The 23,912-nt window shown below is 35.2% G+C and overlaps 1 long non-coding RNA gene across 1 annotated transcript; it reads right to left on the reverse strand.

The window, feature by feature from the left end:
* Positions 1-1,782: 1,782 nt before the first annotated feature.
* On the reverse strand, positions 1,783-17,731 carry LOC146460959 (uncharacterized). Its single transcript, XR_014857494.1, has 3 exons — positions 17,615-17,731; positions 2,268-2,398; positions 1,783-1,824 (listed from the first exon to the last, which is right to left on the reverse strand). It is a non-coding gene; the product is annotated as an uncharacterized LOC146460959 (long non-coding RNA).
* Positions 17,732-23,912: the final 6,181 nt, after the last annotated feature.

Genomic DNA, 23,912 nt, shown 5'->3' on the forward strand with positions numbered 1-23,912 from the left:
CGGTCTTTCTGACCTGATGTATTACTTTCTCTGAGATCACAGTTTATACCTGCACGGAATGACCTACTCCGGAGAAGAAGGTGTAATCTTTTTTCTCTATTATATTGTATTGTATTGTATTGATGATAAACGCAGCAGGCCCTCACAGTGTTTAGAGGTATCATTAACGTAGGATACTAAAACATTATGAACCCTTTTAATGTTGTAAACAACCGCAATGTTCAAAGGCAACCTCAATAAAAAAACGAAAAGGTAAAACAGTTTTGCTTTAAGTGTATCACAAACAGGTGGAACAGTGTACATAAAGCTTATAATGAGGTAAACTAACCATAAACTAACCATTAACTGAAAGTTTTAACATTCAGTTAATGAAATCGAGTTAAGTACCCGCTTTCCCGTTTTCCCCGAATTACACATTGGTGCGACTTAACCCTGAATGAGAGTAGTAACGTACCAGCAAACTGATCCTGCAGATGTTTCACAGTTTTGCTCAGAGATTCAACGGTAGACTGGAGCTCTAAGAGATTAGAAAGGAGTATTAAACCTTTATAATTAACAATTAGATTATGAGCTCGAGATTTCTATCGCGTGATAGTTGATGAGGGCGAAGCCCGAATCAACTATCACGCATAGAAATCGAGAGCGAATAATCTAATTGTTTTAGTATAAATCTACTAGTCGTTCAAAGCTAAACAAGTAAATTATCTATTTCCTCATCGCAGACACTTCGAAAACGCGAAGAAGCGGGCGCCATTTTGTTGAAAATCGCTACTCACTATCTATCACAGAATAGATAGCGAGTAGCGTAGCCAATCAGAGAACGGCATTCGTGATAGAACACTAGTAGATTTATACTAATAAACATTATGGTATAAGCTGTGGCAAAAGTTACACAACTCTTCGGTTTGAGCTAAAAGAAAAAAGGGATGTCAAAAACATTTATTAATGAGATGTCTTAGGTCTCACCAATCATTGTAATTTGTAGCGGGACAATTGTAATCTCTACATGTAGAAATGGAAATACTATCTTTCAGTTAGTTAGAATGCTAATTTTCATGCCCAACGGTCTGAGGGTGTGAATACTCGAGAAATAAGAAAATTTTGTATTGAGGTGACAAGGCCAAATAACATTTCTCTACTTAGTCCTCGATAAAAAAGCGGATGTTTTATAACTGTTAGCAATAGGAAGATCATTAGAGCAAGAAATTTTAGGGCGTTTTAACTTCAGAAATTAGTAGATTTTGTATTGAGGCGACACGCCTAATAGCATTTCTCTACTTAGTTTCTTGATTAAAAAAAAAGAAAAAAGAGTTGCCGTATAACCGTTAACAATAGGAAGATCATTATAGCAATAGATTTTGAGCCAGTAGAGCACAACGGGGAAATTTAATTTATGACAGTTCAACCTACCCTAAAGCCTTCCCTCAAGAGGATCAATTTTGCAAACTTGCTTTGTGTAGAAAAGCATTTCGAGCGCGACTGAACGGCAAGGGTGCAAATTTTCTGACTTGTATCTTAGAATGGGGTGTTTCCTAGGTTTGTTTGTAATGAGAAAAAAAAAAGATTTCTATGGGATGAATAAACCTCAATTAAAAATGTAACCAACCTTGGTTGTCACTCTTCAGTTCATTCAATTCTTTGGTTTGAGCAAAAAGAAGAAATGGATATCAAAAACATAAATCAATGAGATGAATAGGACACTCTGTTTGTCTTATAAGATAATGAATTATTAATGCCGGTAGAGCACAACGAGGAGATTTAATTGATGCCAGTTCAACTTACCCTGAAGCCTTTTCTCCAGAGGATCAATTTTGTTCTCGATAACTAAGACGTTAGAAAGGAAGAAAAAATCATTTTATTTAAATGTACAAGTCTTTAAAACTGAAGTGATGACTGTAGACACCTTGAATCACAGATCAAAACATTTGTAAACTGTACATAGCACTTAAAAAAGTTCAGCTGGTGGGAGGTTAACTATAGTTGGCCACAAATGCGAGGCTGAGAATTTAAACAGGGGTCGACTACCATATATCAAATCCAGCTAGAAATCAGAACTCTGAACATTCGGTTTACAAGCGCGTGCGTCTAACAATTCGCCTCGCTTAATTCTAATCTTTTACTCATTATGAGAATTAAAGAAAGTATGTTTCCAAGATCAGAAGAAAAGAACCAATCGACGAACTGAAAGAATGAAAAAAAAAAAAAAAAAAAGGAAAGAAATTTGAAAACATTTCGTGGAAAGCTCTAGTTTGGTTGGCCTCACTTACATTTTGTACACTTCTTAGAACACTTCTTAGCCCTTCCTGCGTCTGACGTAATAAGCATGTGCGCCAACAGGACATTTACAATGAGAATATAGGCAGCCTTCATGATGAACTACGAGATAACACGCCCAGATCTACAAAAGCTAAACAGAAAATTTGTAACAAAGGAAATATTAAGTAAAGCAATCATATCTTGGATTGTAGTACCTCCTCCAAGAGAAAAGATACTAATTTTAAGGCGTATTCGTCGACTCCTTAAAAAAGTATAAACTAATCAAAAGAAACAGCAAAGCAGGTACACTAAATTTAATCTGACACCATAAAACTCTCAAGAGATTTTGTTTCCCGGGCTGTAGGCGTTATTTCATTGGAGTGTCCTAGCACAAGATCCAAGTTAAAGTGACCACCCTAACCAATCACAAAAGTCGTAAACACGACAATAGGGACCTTAAGCAGAGAAGACGACGAAGGCAACGAAAACGGGACTCAAATAATACATTCGCGTTTTCTGAAAAAGTTCGCGATGGTTTCTACTCATTTAGCTTGTGTAATTTGCCCGAACTGTCCAGGAGCTTACGTCGTAAGGGCGGCATTAAAGTTGAGAAAGAGAAAGGAAAATTAACCATTACGGGTTCACGTTCTCCATAAAACCTTGACTGTGGTCATTACACGTTGTTGTTTTGCAGAGGGCGGCAAAGAAATGCACCAAAGTTTATAACGCACGTGCAGAGCCAGTGTTTTGCTTATTAAAACTATTGTTTTCTGACGGTTTTGTTGGTGTCGTCGTCGTCGCTACTTAAGGTCGCTAATACACCAATCAGAACTCGAAGCATTGTGTGCAAGCAGGCCGTGATGGGTTTTGGTTTTGCTTCTCACTGGTTTAGAAAGTGGTGCGTGTTTAATTTTTTTACCCATTCACAATACGTGGTGAAGCAAACGTGAATTACTTTTGACACACAATGGAAAAGCGCTGGAATCTAGGCTTTACTGTAACTGGGTGGGTAAATTATGAGTGAGTAACAGACATAGACTGGAGAAAGAAAGAGACCAGTTAGGGAAGTTTGATATAAAATTGAATTGAAAAGGCTGCTTCACAACTCTAAGCGTCTTGTTCTATTTTTATATTATTACTGAGAAGATCTGTCATGCATTTACCAAAACCAAGGAAAAAAATTAATTTATTCATGCAGACATGATAATTTTGGTTAGGATCTAGAATCATCAGTTAAAAGAGGATCAACGAATTCAGCTTTCCACACAAATTAGTTGTTAAGAGTTGAACCAGAACCCAGAGAACGAAACTTCTGTTTTCTTCAAATGATCACGTGAACATCTTCTCCATCATCAACCTTAATTAATTTATAATTTTTTTAAGGCTTTTAAAGAAAAGAAAAAACAATATTTTAAAAACACCTTGAGGTTTTAAGACAATCAGAGGGGGTGTTTCGCCGCAAAATGTAACAACTTTTGACCCAAAATGTAATATTAACCCGAAAGGTAACAACTTCTGACGCAAAATGTAACAATTTCTTTAACGCGAATTGTAACAATTTTCTGACGCTACTACACACGATTTAAAATAAAATAAACTAATTCAGCTTCGCTCAAATATTAATTGTAAAGCATGCAGACAAAGGGTTGTGACTCTGGTGTGTATTAAGAAAAGGAAAATGAAAGCTTTGTTTTTCGCAAGTAAAATAATTCCTTAGTTAAATTTTTCACTAGTTTTGTTTTCAGAATCTCCACGCTCTTCCATCATAATAAATCGTGCCTCAAGTTGAGGTTTAGAGTTCTATAAATTCGTTGGTTGTTTTTTTGAATATCTAATTTTGTTAGATTTTGTTAGTTACTTCTAAATAGTCTCCAATTTAATAGCTGTTTTCGCTAAAATAGTAAAATGCCTCTATTTAGGTTTAGAAATTTGTGACTGGTTGTTGGAAAGGTACACCACACTCTAACGGGAAATTAATGAATACCTTCTAAAACATTATCGCCAAATAAATCATTAGGCTTGTAAACAATACTCTGAAAAATCAAAAAATTTAACTGAGACTTACTTCTGGATGAAGAATTTTAGTTTCCTCAATATTCTTTTTGCTTTCCGAGAGAGTTGCGACGCGGTAGTCTCTTGTTGAACTGAAAACAGTAACTGACGAAGGGCTCTTTTCTTCTAATCATCAAGTGCCCGTTGCTAGGCATTGATCCGAAAATACAATTTCAATCTTGAATGCGTTCCTTCAGGCGCTTTATTTTTAATAAAGAACACAAACTGGAGTAATAATTCCCATCGCCAATTACTCAATGTAATTAAATTGTGCAAAGAACTGTCAGTGATCAAACGCCTCCACAACACGTTTGCAAGAAAAGTTTGTAATCTATTCAAACTGATCAATTGATTTTGATGAAATTCTTTACCATTTTGGGGAGTTTTCACTAACAATCTCAGCGATCTTCATTATCGATCGCGCCACGTGAAGAAACGTTTCAGCAATCTAAATTCACTTCTTATTTTTTCGTTTTCTACCGAAATTTCCTTGCCACCTCATCTCCAATTCATTAGCTGTTGTCGCTCAAATAAATGAATATATTTATTCACATCTAGAAATTTGTGAGGTTCTTGGTCATTTAGCCTAAATTTTAACGGAATATGATTAACTTCTGAAAACTTATCTCCAAATAACTCACTGCGCATTTTAAAGAGACAAAGCTGTGTCTCACTATTCTAATAATCCACAAGTTAGGACTTGAAACTGTATGAAAAATCGAATTTGTTTGATATTCTCTTTAGTTTCCACGAGAGTTGCGATTTCTGTAGGCTCCATTTGAACTGAAGGCGGGTGAATTTAACGTTCTATTCATTTATGAAAAGTAATAGTCAAAGTTTCTATAACAGAAATTCAATCTGAAAGCGTTTTCTCCTCCACTCTATTGTTACAAACAAACCCAATTACCAAACTTGTTTAAACAGCATTGATTACACAAAGAAAGGAAAATATAATAGCTTTACAATCCCAGTTTTATGCCTTTTATTTCACCAAAAAATTCTTTTATAACGTTTCAAAAGTCAATGAAAGCCTACGTTTTTCAGAAGGAATAATTTTATGCAGTAGCTACTACACACGATTCAAAATAAAACAAACTAATTCAGCTTCCCTCAAATATTAATTGTAAAACATGCAGCCGAAGGGTTGTGACTCTGGTGTGTATTAAAAAAGAGAGAATGAAAGCTTTGTTTTTAGCAAGCAAAAAAATTCCTTAGTTAAATTTTTCACTAGTTTTGTTTTAAGAATCTCCACGCTCTTCCATCATAATAAATCGCGCCCCAAGTTGAAGTTTAGAGTCTTATAAATTCGTTGAATAATTTTAATATCTAATTTTGTTTGAGTCCTTAACTTCTGAATCGTCTCCAATTTGTTAGGTGTTATCGCTCAAATAGTAAAATGCCTTTTTTTAGGTTTAGAAATCTGTGACCGGTTGTTGGAAAGGCACAACAAACTTTAACCGGAAATTAATCAATACGTTCTAAAACATTATCGCCAAATAAATAATTAAGCTTGTAAACAATACTCTTCAAAAAGTCATAAAATAAACTGACACTTACTTCTGAATGAAGACTTTGAGTTTCCTCAATACTCGTTTAACTTTCCGGGAGAGTTGCGACTTGGTAGTCTCTTGTTGAACTGAAAACAGTAACCGACGACGGGTTCTTTTCTTCTATTCATTAAGTGCCTGTTGCTAGGCATTGATGCGAAAATACAATTTCAATCTCAAATGCGTTCCTTCAGAAGCTTTATTTTTAATAAAGAACACAAACTGAAATAATAATTCTTATCGCCAATTACTCAATGTACTTAAATTGTGCAAAGAACTGTCAGTGATCAAACGACTCCACGACACGTTTGCAAGAAAAGTTTGTAATCTATTCAGATTGATCAGTTGAATTTAATGAAATTCTTAACCATTTTGGTGCATTTTCACTAACAATCTCAGTGATCTTCATTGTCGATCGCGCCACGTGTTGAGACGTTTCAGCAATCTAAATTTACTTCTTATATTTTCCATTTTTGTTTTAAAATTACTTTGCAACCAAATCTCTAATTCATTAGCTGTTGCCGCTACAATGATTGAATGTATTTATTCACATCCAGAGATTTGTGAGGTGGTTGGACATTTAGCCTCAATTCTACGGGAAATGATATAATTCTGATAACTTTTCGCCAAAAAACTCACTGCGTCTTTTAAAGAGACAAAGCAGTGTTGCACTATTCCGAAAATCCACGAGCAGGGACTTGCCCCTGTATGAAGATTCGAATTTCTTTGATATTCTCTTGAGAGTTGCGATTTCTGTAGGCTCCATTTGAACTGAAGGCGGGTGAACTTAATGTTCTATTCATTTACGAAAAGAAATAGTCAAAGTTACTATAACAGAAATTCAATCTCAAAACGTTTTCTCCTGCGCTCTATTGTTACAAACAAACGCAATTACCAAACCTATTTAGACAGCATTGATTACACAAAGAAAGGGAAATATTAAAAAATTTAAAATCCCAGTTTAATGCCTTTTATTTCACCAACAAATTCTTTTGTAATGTTTCATAAGTCAAGGGAAGCTTACGTTTTGTATATGGAATAATTTTGCGCAGTAGCTACTACACACGATTCAAACTAGAATATAAACGAATTGTGCTTCCCTCAAATATTAGTTGTAAAGCATGCAGGCGAGGGGTTATTACTTTGGTGTGTCTTAAGAAACAGAGAACGAAAGCTTTCTTTTTCATCATAATAAACCACAATAGATCGCGCCCCAAGCTAAAGTTTAGCGTTCTATAAATTCGTTCGTATTTTTTTTGAATATCCAAATTCTATTTGAAATCTTACTTCTAAACTGTCTCTAATTTGTTAGCTGTTTATACTAAAATAATAAAATACCTTTATTTAGATTTAGAAATTTGTGACTGGTTGTTGGAAAGGTACACCAGACTCTACACGAAATTAACGAATACCTTCTAAAACATTATCGCCAAATAAATCATTAGGCTTGTAAACAATACTCTCAAAAATCAAAAAAATTAACTGAGACTTACTTCTGGAAAAAGAATTTCACTGTCCTCAATTTTCTTTTTGCTTTCCAAGAGAGTTGCGACGCGGTAGTCTCTCGTCGAGCTGAAAAGCCGCAGTAACTGAAAAAGAGTTCTATTCTTCTATTTATAAAGTGCCCGTCGAGAGGCATGAATTCGAAACTAAAATTCCAATCTTAAATGCGTTCCTTGAGGTACTTTAGTTTTATTAATTAAAGAAAACAAAGTGAAGTAATAATGTCAATCGAAAATTACTCAATGTAATTAAATTGTGCAAAGAACTATCAGTGTTCAAACGCCTCCGCAACACGTTGGCAAGAAAAGTTTGTAATCTATTCAGATTGATGAGTTGGTTTTCGTGATATTCTTTACCATTTTGGTGCTTTTTCACAATCAATCTCAGCCATGTTCATTATCAACCGCGCCGCGAGTTGAAACGTTTCAGCAATTTAAATTCACTTCTTATTTTTGCGTTTTCTACTGCAATTTCTTTGCCACCCCATCTCCAATTCATTAGCTGTTGTCGGTAAAATAATTGAATGTTCTTACACACATCAAGAAATTTGTGAGGTTGTTGGACATGTAGCCTAAATTCTAAAGGGAAATAAACACCTTCTTAGAACTTATCGCCAAATAACTCACTGCGCATTTCAAAGAAACAAAGTAGTGTCGCACTATTCTGATACTCAACGAGTTGGGACTTGCCCCTGTATGAAGATTAGAATTTCTTTGATATTCTCTTTAGTTTCCATGAGAGTTGCGATTTCTGTAGGCTCCATTTGAACTGAAGGCGGGTGAACTTAATGTTCTATTTATTTATGAAAAGAAATAGTCAAAGTTTCTATAACAGAAATTCAATCTCAAAGCGTTTTCTCCTACGCTCTATTGTTACAAACAAACGCAATTACCAAACCTGTTTAGACAGCATTGATTACACAAATAAAGAGATATATTAAAGAGTAAAAATCCCAGTTTTATGCCTTTTATTTCACCAACAAATTTTTTTGTAATGTTTCATAAGTCAAGGGAAGCTTACGTTTTGTACATGGAATAATTTTGCGCAGTAGCTACTGCACACGATTCAAACTAAATTGTGCTTCCCTCAAATATTAGTTGTAAAGCATGCAGGCGAGGGGTTATTACTTTGGTGTGTCTTAAGAAACAGAGAACGAAAGCTTTATTTTTCATCATAATAAACCATAATAGATCGCGCCCCAAGCTAAAGTTTAGCGTTCTATAAATTCTTTCGTTGTTTTTTTTGAATATCCAAATTTTATTTGAGTTCTTACTTCTAAACTGTCTCTAATTTGTTAGCTGTTTATACTAAAATAGTAAAATACCTTTACTTAGATTTAGAAATTTGTGACTGGTTGTTGGAAAGGTACACCAGACTCTAACGGGAAATTAATGAATACCTTCTACAACATTATCGCCAAATAAATCATTAGGCTTGTAAACAATACTCTCAAAAATATAAAAAATTAACTGAGACTTACTTCTGGATGAAGAATTTGACTGTCCTCAATTTTCTTTTCGCTTTCCAAGAGAGTTGCGACGCGGTAGTCTCTCGTTGAGCTGAAAAGCCGCAGTAACTGACCAAGAGTTCTATTCTTCTATTTATAAAGTGCCCGTCGAGAGGCATAACTTCGAAACTAAAATTTCAATCTTAAATGCGTCCCTTGAGGCGCTTTAGTTTTATTAATTAAAGAAAACAAAGTGAAGTAATAATGTCCATCGCCAATTACTCAATGTAATTAAATTGTGCAAAGAACTATCAGTGTTCAAACGCCTCCGCAACACGTTGGCAAGAAAAGTTTGTAATCTATTCAGATTGATGAGTTGATTTTCGTGATATTCTTTACCATTTTGGTGCTTTTTCACAATCAATCTCAGCCATGTTCATTATCAACCGCGCCGCGAGTTGAAACGTTTCAGCAATTTAAATTCACTTCTTATTTTTGCGTTTTCTACTGCAATTTCTTTGCCACCCCATCTCCAATTCATTAGCTGTTGTCGGTAAGATAATTGAATGTTCTTACACACATCAAGAAATTTGTGAGGTTGTTGGACATGTAGCCTAAATTCTAACGGGAAATAAACACCTTCTTAGAACTTATCGCCAAATAACTCACTGCGCATTTCAAAGAAAAAAAAAAGTAGTTTCGCACTATTCTGATAATCCACGGGCTGGGACTTGCCCCTGTATAAAGATTCGAATTTTTTGATATTCTCTTTAGTTTCCATGAGAGTTGCGATTTCTGTAGGCTCCATTTGAACTGAAGGCGGGTGAACTTAATGTTCTATTCATTTATGAAAAGAAATAGTCAAAGTTTCTATAACAGAAATTCAATCTCAAAGCGTTTTCTCCTGCGCTCTATTGTTACAAACAAACGTAATTACCAAACCTGTTTAGACAGCACTGATTACAAAAAGAAAGGGAAATATTAAAGATTAAAAATCCCAGTTTTATGCCTCTTATTTCATCAACAAATTTTTTTGTAATGTTTCATAAGTCAAGGGAAGCTTACGTTTTGTACATGGAATAATTTTGCGCAGTAGCTACTGCACACGACTCAAACTAGAATAGAAACGAATTCAGCTGCCCTCAAATATTAATTTTAAAGCATGCAGGCGAGGGGTTATAACTTTGATGAGTATTAGGAAACAGAGAGCAAAAGCTTTCCTTGTCATCATAATAAATCATAATAAATCATAATAAATCACAACCCAAGTTGAAGTTAAGAGTTTTATAAATTCGTTGGTTGTTTTTTGGAATATCTAATTTTGTTTGAGTTCTTACTTCTAAATTGTCTCCAATTTGTTATCTGTTATCGCTAATATACTAAAATGCCCATATTTAGGGTTAGAAATTTGTGACTGCCTCTTGGAAAGGTACAGCAGACTCTTACGGGAATAAGACATTATCGCCGAATAAATCATTAGGCTTGTAAACAATACTCTGAAAAACTCAAATATTGTAACTGAGACTTACTTCTGGTTGACGAATTTGAGTGTCTTCAATATTCGTTTTACTAACCGAGATAGTATCGACGCGGTAGTCTCTTGTTGAACTAAAAAGCAGTGACTGACGAAGAGTTCTATTCTTCTATTCATAAAGTGCCCGTTGAGAGGCATACATTCGAAAATAAAATTTCAATCTTAAATGCGTTCCTTCAGGCGCTTTATTTTTATCAATAACAGAACACAAAGTAATGTAATAATGCCCATCGCCAATTACTCAATGTAATTAAATTGTGCAAAGAACTGACAGTGTTCAAACGCTTCCACAACACGTTGGTAAGAAAAGTTTGTAATCTATTCAGTCTGATGAGTTGATTTTCATGATATTCTTTACCATTTTAATGCTTTTTTCACAAACAATCTCAGCCATGTTTATTATCAATCGCGCCACGAGTTGAATCGTTTCAGCAATCAAAATTCGCTTATTTTTCCGTTTTCTACTGAAATTTCTTTGCCAACCATCTCCAATTCATTAGCTTTTGTCGGTGAAATAATTGAATGTTCTTACACACATCAAGAAATTTGTGAGGTTGTTGGACATGTAGCCTAAATTCTAACGGGAAATAAACACCTTCTTAGAACTTAACGCCAAATAACTCACTGCGCATTTCAAAGAAACAAAGTAGTGTCGCACTATTCTCATAATCTACGAGCTGGGACTTGCCCCTGTATGAAGATTCGAATTTCTTTGATATTCTCTTTAGTTTCCATGAGAGTTGCGATTTCTGTAGGCTCCATTTGAACTGAAGGCGGGTGAACTTAATGTTCTATTCATTTATGAAAAGAAATAGTCAAAGTTTCTATAACAGAAATTCAATCTCAAAGCGTTTTCTCCTGCGCTCTATTGTTACAAACAAACGCAATTACCAAACCTGTTTAGACAGCACTGATTACACAAAGAAAGGGAAATATTAAAGATTAAAAATCCCAGTTTTATGCCTTTTATTTCACCAACAAATTTCTTTGTTATGTTTCATAAGTCAAGGGAAGCTTACGTTTTGTACATGGAATAATTTTGCGCAGTAGCTACTGCACACGACTCAAACTAGAATAGAAACGAATTCAGCTGCCCTCAAATATTAATTTTAAAGCATGCAGGCGAGGGGTTATAACTTTGATAAGTATTAGGAAACAGAGAGCAAAAGCTTTCTTTTTCATCATAATAAATCATAATAAATCACAACCCAAGTTGAAGTTAAGAGTTTTATAAATTCGTTGGTTGTTTTTTGGAATATCTAATTTTGTTTGAGTTCTTACTTCTAAATTGTCTCCAATTTGTTATCTGTTATCGCTAATATACTAAAATGCCCATATTTAGGGTTAGAAATTTGTGACTGCCTCTTGGAAAGGTACAGCAGACTCTTACGGGAATAAGACATTATCGCCGAATAAATCATTAGGCTTGTAAACAATACTCTGAAAAACTCAAATATTGTAACTGAGACTTACTTCTGGTTGACGAATTTGAGTGTCTTCAATATTCGTTTTACTAACCGAGAGAGTATCGACGCGGTAGTCTCTTGTTGAACTGAAAAGCAGTGACTGACGAAGAGCTCTATTCTTCTATTCATAATGTGCCCGTTGAGAGGCATACATTCGAAAATAAAATTTCAATCTTAAATGCGTTCCTTCAGGCGCTTTATTTTTATCAATAACAGAACACAAAGTAATGTAATAATGCCCATCGCCAGGGGGGGCCAGCAGCGAGGCCTGGATCCGTGTTTGTATGATCGCCCCAGTTAAGAAATTTGGCCGAGCGAGACTAAGTACTGGTTTTTTTGATAAACAAACATGGCGGCGATTTTATGTGACAGCGCGTCTGTGCGGATTCGCAAACAATTTGGCTATTCGACGTCTAAACAAAACAGGAAGATTTCGGTCGCTCTTTTACCTGAAGTTTGGTCATCAAGAGGGATCACGGATGCAAATTCTGCAGCAAAAAACGAAAATACTGCAACCGACGACTAGCTGACCCCGGAGAAGATCAGTACAGTCAACTCTCTCAAAGCGACCACTTCGTAAACAACCGTTTTGTTGCTTAGTTAAATACTGTTTCAAGAGCTCTCTCGTAACCGACCACCACTCAAATTTCTAAGGGACCGCGACCACTTTTTAGGCCAGAAATTTGACATATTATTATTCTTTTGTTTTCTGTTTCCGGTAAGCGACCACCCAACATATGCGCGTATGATCTGAGTAAATAATTTCTCAGACTGACAGTTTACAGACAGAGAAGATTACTATAATTAGATCTGTAGGTAAATGGGAATTGTTTCAGTGATCTGTTCCAAAATGTTACACAAAATTTCGTCAGAAGAATGAATAGATGTGAAAAAATCAAATAAATTAGTTCTTATTTGCCTAATTTTAGCTGCTAGGGTAATATTTTTAGGTAATTAATTTATCAGTCCAGCATTAGGCTTATTTTGTTGATCCTTCCCGTAAGCGACCACTTTTTTTATTTGTCGTGCACCAAGAGTTGTCGCTTATGAGAGAGTTGGCTGTTTCTAGATCTTACACAGTTCACAGGGCTAGACCTGCTCCTGTAGAAATTGACTCTCACGAGAGGTAGTAAGCCTTCCTCCATTCCACTTAATCGTTATCTTCCCTATTTTTTCATTTATGTGCACTTTTGTACACTGTACAATTTCCTCCCTTTACAGCAACTGCCCACTGAGAGTCAACAAACTGTGGAGGTTCTGGTGATCTAATTTTTTGTTTTGCTTTAATTAGTTAAAATGTTGCTATCATACCTCAACAACAGATTTTTCTTTTCCATTCTCTTCTAAACGGTGAAAAGTTGAGAGGTGATGAAAGCAGCACTTAGCTCTTCAACTTTGCCAAGTGAGCCACAAAATTAATATTGACTTTTGAATTGAGTATGTATGCTTGGTAATAAATCTCATTATTTTAAAGGAAGAGGTGAAGTAACCTTTAATTATTTTAGATTTTGTCTATCATACCTCTGGGGTGAGAACTGAAACATAAAAGAGGCAGGGTGCTAAACAGCAATACTTCAGCCAGTCAAGTGTGTGAAAATGTGCAGTAATTGCATAATTTACAATTTGCTAATTACACTTGACTATGTTACAAAATATGTACCAATAAATATTAAACAGTATTGCAATATGTTGCAGTTCTGATGTATATTGTCATATACTGATGACATTATTATACTGCAGAGTAATGTGGTCAGCTGGGATAATCCTCGAGTGTTTAGAAACACTTCAGTAATCAAGGGGCGATAATTTAGATTGTCTTCTTCGAAATGGCTGTTGCATACATAGAGAAACCATGGTTGACTGAGTTTGCCATCCCAGGATCTATTTAGTACTGTATCTCCCTTGCAGTTGGGTTTTGGGTGCATTCCCAGTAGCCCCATTTTGACATCCACCAATGGGGGAAAACCACCATACCCATAGAGGTGGTCATGGACATCTGTAAGGGTGACAGGTGAGACAATAATATTTACATGTACCTTCCAAGGTTTTTTGCACATGCATGTGGTTTCTGCAGGATCTCAGTGTATCAGTACATTGTTCACCCGGTGCTACTGAACTCGACTTCCCAATTTTTTGCACAAGAGAATGAGGACTTGAATGTCTTTTCACGCAAGTGACAAACACCCTTGCAACCGCTCATATAAACCTGGTAGCTCTATTCACAATAATCACAATAATGTTAAGCAATCTACTTCTGAGATCTTTATAAGCTATCCGTTCCAGTTGCAACGTTTTCTTATCTAAAAATTTCTTAAGGACTAAAGCCGTTTTCCTTGTGTATGCATTTAACCCATTTGCGCATTAAAATTAACCTTACCGGAATAACTGTCGTCACGCAACATTTAAACAGAGGGAGAATTCCATAAAATAAACATGATGTTTCATTCGTAACTACGCTTTCAACAGTTAATACGCATAAAATGTGGGACAAATACTTTTAATAAGCTTACACTAAAGTTCCAAGCCGATCTTGAGAAACAAGCTTGTAACATTCTGGGCTTTCGCGATGACAGTCGTGAAACACTGTGTGGTTTCTAGTTTCTTCAGAACTGAACAAGAATCGAAATTGAAATCTATTATTTTGTCGACGTACAATATCTTCCTGAGACGACGAAAACCATAATCGTTTGCTACATTACAAATCATGTTCTTCACCACATACACTCGCTGGCAAATCTCAGCTCAGCTGAGAATATGTCGCTCGCAATATCAATGTTGACGGCTCTACTAACCTAAAACAAAGTATAAACTGGCATCTCATTCCAGCGGTCTTGATTAATTGTAGTGTTCTACTAGGTACTACTGCAAAAAAACATGCTAACAGTAAATAAACAATAACTAAATACGACCGCATTTTCCACCGTCGAGTCGCTACGGACAAATTCGCATGAATATTTTGCATTTCGCGCATGCTCGTTACAGTTTACGAATGATTGACAGATTTCTTAACTGGGGCGATCATCTATTTCGGAAAAGCGGCAAGATCAAAGGTAGCTGCCAGCCACCCCTGCCCATCGCCAATTACTCAATGTAATTAAATTGTGCAAAGAACTGACAGTGTTCAAACGCTTCCACAACACGTTGGTAAGAAAAGTTTGTAATCTATTCGGTCTGATGAGTTGATTTTCATGATATTCTTTACCATTTAAATGCTTTTTTCACAAACAATCTCAGCCATGTTTATTATCAATCGCGCCACGAGTTGAATCGTTTCAGCAATCAAAATTCGCTTATTTTTCCGTTTTCTACTGAAATTTCTTTGCCAACCATCTCCAATTCATTAGCTTTTGTCGGTGAAATAATTGAATGTTCTTACACACATCAAGAAATTTGTGAGGTTGTTGGACATGTAGCCTAAATTCTAACGGGAAATAAACACCTTCTGAGAACTTAACGCCAAATAACTCACTGCGCATTTCAAAGAAACAAAGTAGTGTCGCACTATTCTCATAATCTACGAGCTGGGACTTGCCCCTGTATGAAGATTCGAATTTCTTTGATATTCTCTTTAGTTTCCATGAGAGTTGCGATTTCTGTAGGCTCCATTTGAACTGAAGGCGGGTGAACTTAATGTTCTATTCATTTATGAAAAGAAATAGTCAAAGTTTCTATAACAGAAATTCAATCTCAAAGCGTTTTCTCCTGCGCTCTATTGTTACAAACAAACGCAATTACCAAACCTGTTTAGACAGCACTGATTACACAAAGAAAGGGAAATATTAAAGATTAAAAATCCCAGTTTTATGCCTTTTATTTCACCAACAAATTTTTTTGTAATGTTTCATAAGTCAAGGGAAGCTTACGTTTTGTACATGGAATAATTTTGCGCAGTAGCTACTGCACACGACTCAAACTAGAATAGAAACGAATTCAGCTGCCCTCAAATATTAATTTTAAAGCATGCAGGCGAGGGGTTATAACTTTGATGAGTATTAGGAAACAGAGAGCAAAAGCTTTCTTTTTCATCATAATAAATCATAATAAATCACAACCCAAGTTGAAGTTAAGAGTTTTATAAATTCGTTGGTTGTTTTTTGGAATATCTAATTTTGTTTGAGTTCTTACTTCTAAATTGTCTCCAATTTGTTATCTGTTATCGCTAATATACTAAAATGCCCATATTTAGGGTTAGAAATTTGTGACTGCCTCTTGGAAAGGTACAGCAGACTCTTACGGGAATAAGACATTATCGCCGAATAAATCATTAGGCTTGTAAACAATACTCTGAAAAACTCAAATATTGTAACTGAGACTTACTTCTGGTTGACGAATTTGAGTGTCTTCAATATTCGTTTTACTAACCGAGAGAGTATCGACGCGGTAGTCTCTTGTTGAACTGAAAAGCAGTGACTGACGAAGAGTTCTATTCTTCTATTCATAAAGTGCTCGTTGAGAGGCATACATTCGATAATAAAATTTCAATCTTAAATGCGTTCCTTCAGGCGCTTTATTTTTATCAATAACAGAACACAAAGTAATGTAATAATGCCCATCGCCAATTACTCAATGTAATTAAATTGTGCAAAGAACTGACAGTGTTCAAACGCTTCCACAACACGTTGGTAAGAAAAGTTTGTAATCTATTCAGTCTGATGAGTTGATTTTCATGATATTCTTTACCATTTTAATGCTTTTTCCACAAACAATCTCAGCCATGTTTATTATCAATCGCGCCACGAGTTGAATCGTTTCAGCAATCAAAATTCGGTTATTTTTCCGTTTTCTACTGAAATTTCTTTGCCAACCATCTCCAATTCATTAGATTTTGTCGGTAAAATAATTGAATGTATTTACTCACATCCAGAAATTCGTGAGGTTATTGGACATGTAGCCTAAATTCTAACGGGAAATAAACACCTTCTGAGAACTTATCGCCAAATAACTCACTGCGCATTTCAAAGAGACAAAGTAGTGTCGCACTATTCTGAGAATCCACGAGCTGGGACTTGCCCCTGTATGAAGATTCGAATTTCTTTGATATTCTCTTTAGTTTCCATGAGAGTTGCATTTTCTGTAGGCTCCATTTGAACTGAAGGCGGGTGAACATAATGTTCTATTCATTTATGAAAAGTAATAGTCAAAATTCTATAACAGAAATTCAATCTCAAAACGTTTTCTCCTACGCTCTATTGTTACACACAAACGAAATTACCAAACCTGTTTAAACAGCATTGATTAAAAAAAGAAAGGGGAATGTTAAAGCTTTAAAATCCCGGTTTTATGCCTTTATTTCACCAACAAATTCTTTTATAACGTTTTAAAAGTCAAGGGAAACTTACGTTTTTCACATAGAATAATTTTGCGCAGTAGCTACTACACACGACTCAAACTAGAATATAAACGAATTCAGCTTCCTTCAAATATTAATTGTAAAGCATACAGGCGAGGGGTTATTACTTTGATATGTATTAAGAAACAGTGAAAGAAAGCTTTCTTTTTCATCATAATAAATCATAATAAATCACACCCCAAGTTGAAGTTAAGACTTTTATAAACTCGTTTTTTTTTTTTTTTGAATACCTAATTTTGTTTGAGTTCTTAGTTGTAAATTGTCTCCAATTTGTTAGCTGTTATCGCTAAAATACTAAAACGGCTTTATTTAAGGTTAGAAATTTGTGACTGGTTCTTGGAAAGGTACAAAAGACTCTTACGGGAAATTAATGAATACCTTCTAAGACATTATCGCCAAATAAATCATTTGGCTTGTAAACAATACTCTGAAAAATCAAAAAATGTAATTGAGACTTACTTCTGGATGACGAATTTGAGTGTCCTTAATATTCGTTTTACTTTCCGAGAGAGTAGCGACGCGGTAGTCTCTTGTTGAACTGAAAAGCAGTTACTGACGAAGAGTTCTATTCTTCTATTCATAAAGTGCCCGTTGAGAGGCATAAATTCAAAAATAAAATTTCAATATTAAATGCGTTCCTTCAGGCGCTTTATTTTTACTAATAAAAGAACACAAAGTAATGTAATAATGCCTATCGCCAATTACTCAATGTAATTAAATTGTGCAAAGAACTGACAGTGTTCAAACGCTTCCACAACATGTTGGCAAGAAAAGTTTGTAATCTATTCAGTCTGATGAGTTGATTTTCATGATATTCTTTACCACTTTGGTGCATTTTTCACAAACAATCTCAGCCATGTTCATTATCAATCGCGCCACGAGTTGAATCGTTTCAGCAATCAAAATTCGCTTCTTATTTTTCCGTTTTCTACGGAAATTTCTTTGCCAACCCAACCCCAATTCAAAAGCTTTTGTCGGTAAACTAATTGAATGTATTTACTAATATCCAGAAATTTGTGAGGTTGTTGGACATGTAGCCTAAATTCTAACGGGAAATAAACACCTTCTGAGAACTTATCGCAAAGAGAACAGAGAACGAAAGCTTTCTTTTTTATCATAATAAATCATAATAAATCACACCCCAAGTTGAAGTTAAGACTTTTATAAATTCGTTGGTTGTTTTTTTGAATATTTAATTTTGTTTGAGTTCTTACTTCTAAATTGTCTCCAATTTGTTAGCTGTTATCGCTAAAATACTAAAATGCCTTTATTTAGGGTTAGAAATTTGTGACTGGTTCTTGGAAAGGTACAACAGACTCTTACGACAAAATAAATGAATACCTTCTAAGACATTATCGCCAAATAAATCGTTTGGCTTGTAAACAATACTCTGAAAAATCAAAAAATGTAACTGAGACTTACTTCTGGATGACGAATTTGACTGTCCTCAATATTCGTTTTACTTTCCGAGAGAGTAGCGACGCGGTAGTCTCTTGTTGAACTAAAAAGCAGTAACTGACAAAGAGTTCAATTCTTCTATTCATGTTGAGAGGCATAAATTCAAAAATAAAATTTCAATATTAAATGAATTCCTTCAGGCGCTTTATTTTTACTAATAAAAGAACACAAAGAGAAGTAATAATGCCCATCGCCAATTACTCAATGTAATTAAATTGTGCAAAGAACTGACAGTGTTCAAACGCTTCCACAACACGTTGGTAAGAAAAGTTTGTAATCTATTCAGTCTGATGAGTTGATTTTCATGATATTCTTTACTATTTTGGTGCATTTTTCACAAACAATCTCAGCCATGTTCATTATCAATCGCGCCACGAGTTGAATCGTTTCAGCAATCAAAATTCGCTTCTTATTTTTCTGTTTTCTACTGAAATTTCTTTGCCAACCCATCCCCAATTCAAAAGCTTTTGTCGGTAAAATAATTGAATGTATCTACTAATATCCAGAAATTTGTGAGGTTGTTGGACATGTAGCCTAAATTCTAACGGGAAATAAACACCTTCTGAGAACTTATCGCCAAATAAGTCACTGCGCATTTCAAAGAGACAAAGTAGTGTCGCACTATTCTGATAATCCACGAGCTGGGACTTGCCCCTGTACGAAGATTCGAATTTCTTTGATATTCTCTTTAGTTTCCATGAAAGTCGCGTTTTCTGTAGGCTCCATTTGAACTGAAGGCGGGTGAACATAATGTTCTATTCATTTATGAAAAGTATAATAGTCAAAATTCTATAACAGAAATACAATCTCAAAACGTTTTCTCCCATGCTCTATTGTTACATACAAACGCAATTACCAAACCTGTTTAAACAGCATTAATTACACGAAGAAAGGGAAATATTAAAGCTTTAAAATCCCGGTTTTATGCCTTTTATTTTACCAACAAATTCTTTCATAACGTTTCAAAAGTCAAGGGAAACTTACGTTTCTCACATAGAATAATTTTGCGCAGTAGCTACTACACACGACTCAAACCAGAATATAAACGAATTCAGCTTCCTTCAAATATTAATTGTAAAGCATACAGGCGAGGGGTTATTACTTTGATGTGTATTAAGAAACAGTGAAAGAAAGCTTTCTTTTTCATCATAATAAATCATAATAAATCACACCCCAAGTTGAAGTTAAGACTTTTATAAATTCGTTTTTTTTTTTTGGAATATCTAATTTTGTTTGAGTTCTTAGTTTTAAATTGTCTGTAATTTGTTAGCTGTTATCGCTAAAATACTAAAACGCTTTTATTTAGGGTTAGAAATTTGTGACTGGTTCTTGGAAAGGTACAAAAGACTCTTACGGGAAATTAATGAATACCTTCTAAGACATTATCGCCAAATAAATCATTTGGCTTGTAAACAATACTCTGAAAAATCAAAAAATGTAACTGAGACTTACTTCTGGATGACGAATTGGAGTGTCCTCAATATTCGTTTTACTTTTCGAGAGAGTAGCGACGCGGTAGTCTCTTGTTGAACTAAAAAGCAGTAACTGACGAAGAGTTCAATTCTTCTATTCATAAAGTGCCCGTTGAGAGGCATAAATTCGAAAATAAAATTTCAATCTTAAATGCGTTCCTTCAGGCGCTTTATTTTTATCAATAACAGAACACAAAGTGAAGTAATAATGCCCATCGCCAATTACTCAATGTAATTAAATTGTGCAAAGAACTGACAGTGTTCAAACGCTTCCACAACATGTTGGCAAGAAAAGTTTGTAATCTATTCAGTCTGATGAGTTGATTTTCATGATATTCTTTACCACTTTGGTGCATTTTTCACAAACAATCTCAGCCATGTTCATTATCAATCGCGCCACGAGTTGAATCGTTTCAGCAATCAAAATTCGGTTATTTTTCCGTTTTCTACTGAAATTTCTTTGCAACCCATCTCCAATTCATAAGCTTTTGTCGGTAAAATAATTGAATGTATTTACTCACATCCAGAAATTTGTGAGGTTGTTGGACATGTAGCCTAAATTCTAACGGGAAATAAACACTTTCTGAGAACTTATTGCCAAATAACTCACTGCGCATTTCAAAGAGACAAAGTAGTGTCGCACTATTCTGATAATCCACGAGCTGGGACTTGCCCCTGCATGAAGATTCGAATTTCTTTGATATTCTCTTTAGTTTCCATGAGAGTTGCGATTTCTGTGGGCTCCATTTGAACTGAAGGCGGGTGAACTTAATGTTCTATTCCTTTATGAAAAGAAATAGTCAAAGTTTCTATAACAGAAATTCAATCTCAAAACGTTTTCTCCTACGCTCTTTTGTTACAAACAAACGCAATTACCAAACCTGTTTAAACAGCATTGATTACACAAGGAAAGAGAAATATTAAAGCTTTACAATCCCAGTTTTTTGTTTTTCATTTTACCAACAAAATCTTTTATAACGTTTCACAAAGAATAATTAAGTGCAGTAGCTACTACTTACAATTCAAACTAGAATATTAACGAAGTCAGCTTCCTTCAAATATTAGTTGTAAAGCATGCAGGCGAGGGGTTATTACTTTGGTGTATATTAAGAAACAGAGCACGAAAGCTTTCTATTTCATCATAGTAAATCGTAATAAATCGCGCCCCCAGTTGAAGTTAAGAGTTCTATAAATTCGTTGGTTTTTTTTTTTGAATATCTAATTTTGTTTGAGTTCTTAACTTCTAAATTTTCTCCAATTTGTTAGCTGTTATCGCTAAAATACTAAAATGCCTTTATTTAGGGTTAGAAATTTGTGACTGGTTGTTGGAAAGGTACTACAAACTCTTACGGGAAATTAATGAATAGTTTTGTAAAACATTATCCCAAAATAAATCATTAGGCTTGTATACAATACTCTGAAAAGTGAAGAAATTTAACTGAGAGGTACTTCTGGATGAAGAATTTGAGTTTCTTGACTATTTGTTTACTGTCCGAGAGAGTTGCGACGCGGAAGTCTCTTTTTTAATTGAAAAGGAGTACTGATCTTGAATGCGTTCCTTCCCGCGCTTTATTTTTACCAAAGGACACAAACTGAAGGAATAATGCCTATCGCCATTTACTCAATGTAAATGTGCGAAGAACTGTAAGTTATCAAACGCCTTCACAACAAGTTGGGAAGGAAGGTTTCTAGTCTATTTGGACTGATGAGTTCATTTAAAAATGTTATTTTATAATTTACCTTGCAATGCCAAAAAACAAATACAAAACAACAATCAAATTACGTAGATAGAAAGAAGAAGGAAAGAAAAATAAGTAGGGGAAACAGAACTGAAGTCTAATTTCAACCAAATCAATAGGAACTGTCGACGCCACTAGCAATCAAAATGCTGTCTGGATTTCCATTCGCTTATTTATCATGGCCTGAATTCGTGGACGCGGCGCCCGCGTAACTAGAGCAGTTTTCTCATATTTGTAGACGGACATGGCGATTTGGTTTACAAAGAACTGTATGGAGCGAAAATTATATTTGAGAAAAGAAAAACGTCTCGCGTACCTGTAAAATTTGCCGCCCTTGCATTCCCTAGTAGAAAGTCTCTAATCACAATCAGTCACACTGTATGGGTCTTTTATCTGCACAAGTCTGTTAACACCGTCCTTTTTGAGGTTATGATCTCGCTCTCTCAATCTTTCTATTTCATGTGGTAAATTGCTTAAATCATAGTCTTTCTAGCGTGGCCGCGTTTACGTCAGATTTTTTGAGTTTGCCGCGCTCACTCCTGAAAGTCGACATAGTGGCTCATATATACAGCAATTTTCAGCTAAATTCAGCGTCCTTTTATGTGATGAAAACACGAGAAAAAAGAAGTGCGATAGTAGCGACGTTCAACCGTGAACGACCGGAAGTGGGCAAACGAAAGTTGCTTTTACACGCTAAAGGAAAGCCAGTTCTTCGCTGCCTTCTCCTTCGTTTAGGAAATCAAAATAAAGCTTAGAAATCAGGCTAAACAGGAATGTTGGTCAGCGTTTTGAAAAATGGGCACTTCCGGTGAGTGACAATCTCTACCCAAGGGGGAGGGGTCAACTTCGGCTTTTCGTAATCGGATTGCTTGTCCGAGTGATGCGTGCCATCGTGACGTCACTTCCCGTAAAATCCAGGAAGTTTGAATGATTGATAACCTACAACCTCGCCAAACTTTTTCCCTAGATGATCAGTCAAATAATTCTACGCCAGGCCATCAAAGAATCAAAGCTACGGAGAAACCTGTTAACATAATAAATGACAACAGCATCATCGCTCATTAAGTTAATATTACAAGTATGAAAACACGCAAAAGTTGACATTGGTTGAAACAGTGACGGCCTGCGAGTCTTTGAAGAAAGATAACTTGAGAATCCAAAAGAATTTGATAAGGAGGGAAAAGAGAGATCTGAATTTGGTTTAGAGCTTTCGATTGGCCATTAAAAACAGTTATCTTAGAACTTGAAAAAAATGATCAGTCAGGGCTTAAACGCATTTCTCCAGTATTGTCTGGTCAAGCGCTCGCGAAAAGAAAGGTTGAAAATATTTTTTCTCAAGCTATCAGAAAAGCTACGTTACAAAGAGGCCTTTAGTACAAAGTAATTTGCTAGTTGGCAAATGTTAATGGGCAATGGGGTTTGTTTTCTTGTTTAATTATCTCACAAAAACAGGAAAATATTACAAGACTATCCTTACGAGGCCAGGTGGCTGACGCCAGCTTCAACGCAAAATAGTCCAAACATTCTGTATCTACACATCAAAATTCTAGGGGCAATGCACAAGTTTTTTTTCTCATAGGTTTAGAATACATAAGGAGGGTTCAATTATTCACTGGACTTGTATTTAAGTTTAACTTAACTTCTACTCTTACACAATTTTACTAATGAAAATCAACTGAAACACAGCATTTATCGTCTCCTTGCTCATTTGTTTTGAGGATCATTTCCGGTAATAAGTTTATATCTGTGACAAGATGTCTCGTATCAGAGATATAGAGAAAGCTGTGGATATTGCGAATATGTTTGGCCAGAAAACTGAGCTCAGGAGTAAGCGATTTGGTGTGAAATTTCGAGAAATTTCTCACAAAAATAATCATCATTTCAAAAGAAGGTCCGTTTCCTCGGGCGTCCGCATGTTTTGCAAGCTTTTTCAAAATTCTAGGTTGCTCAGCAAACGTCTTCTTTACAAAGATTAAATGGCATAGGTAAATTAAAATAAGCTCCTTTGAATCATCATTTTGTATCTATCAATCATTTTAATAATGTTGGAGGCAAATTCTATAACTTCAAGCCAAGGTTCAGCAATAA

This window comes from Pavona decussata, unplaced genomic scaffold (genome assembly GCF_977016875.1).
Source record: "Pavona decussata unplaced genomic scaffold, jaPavDecu1.1 SCAFFOLD_202, whole genome shotgun sequence".
In the NCBI taxonomy this organism is placed as follows: Eukaryota; Metazoa; Cnidaria; class Anthozoa; order Scleractinia; family Agariciidae; genus Pavona; species Pavona decussata.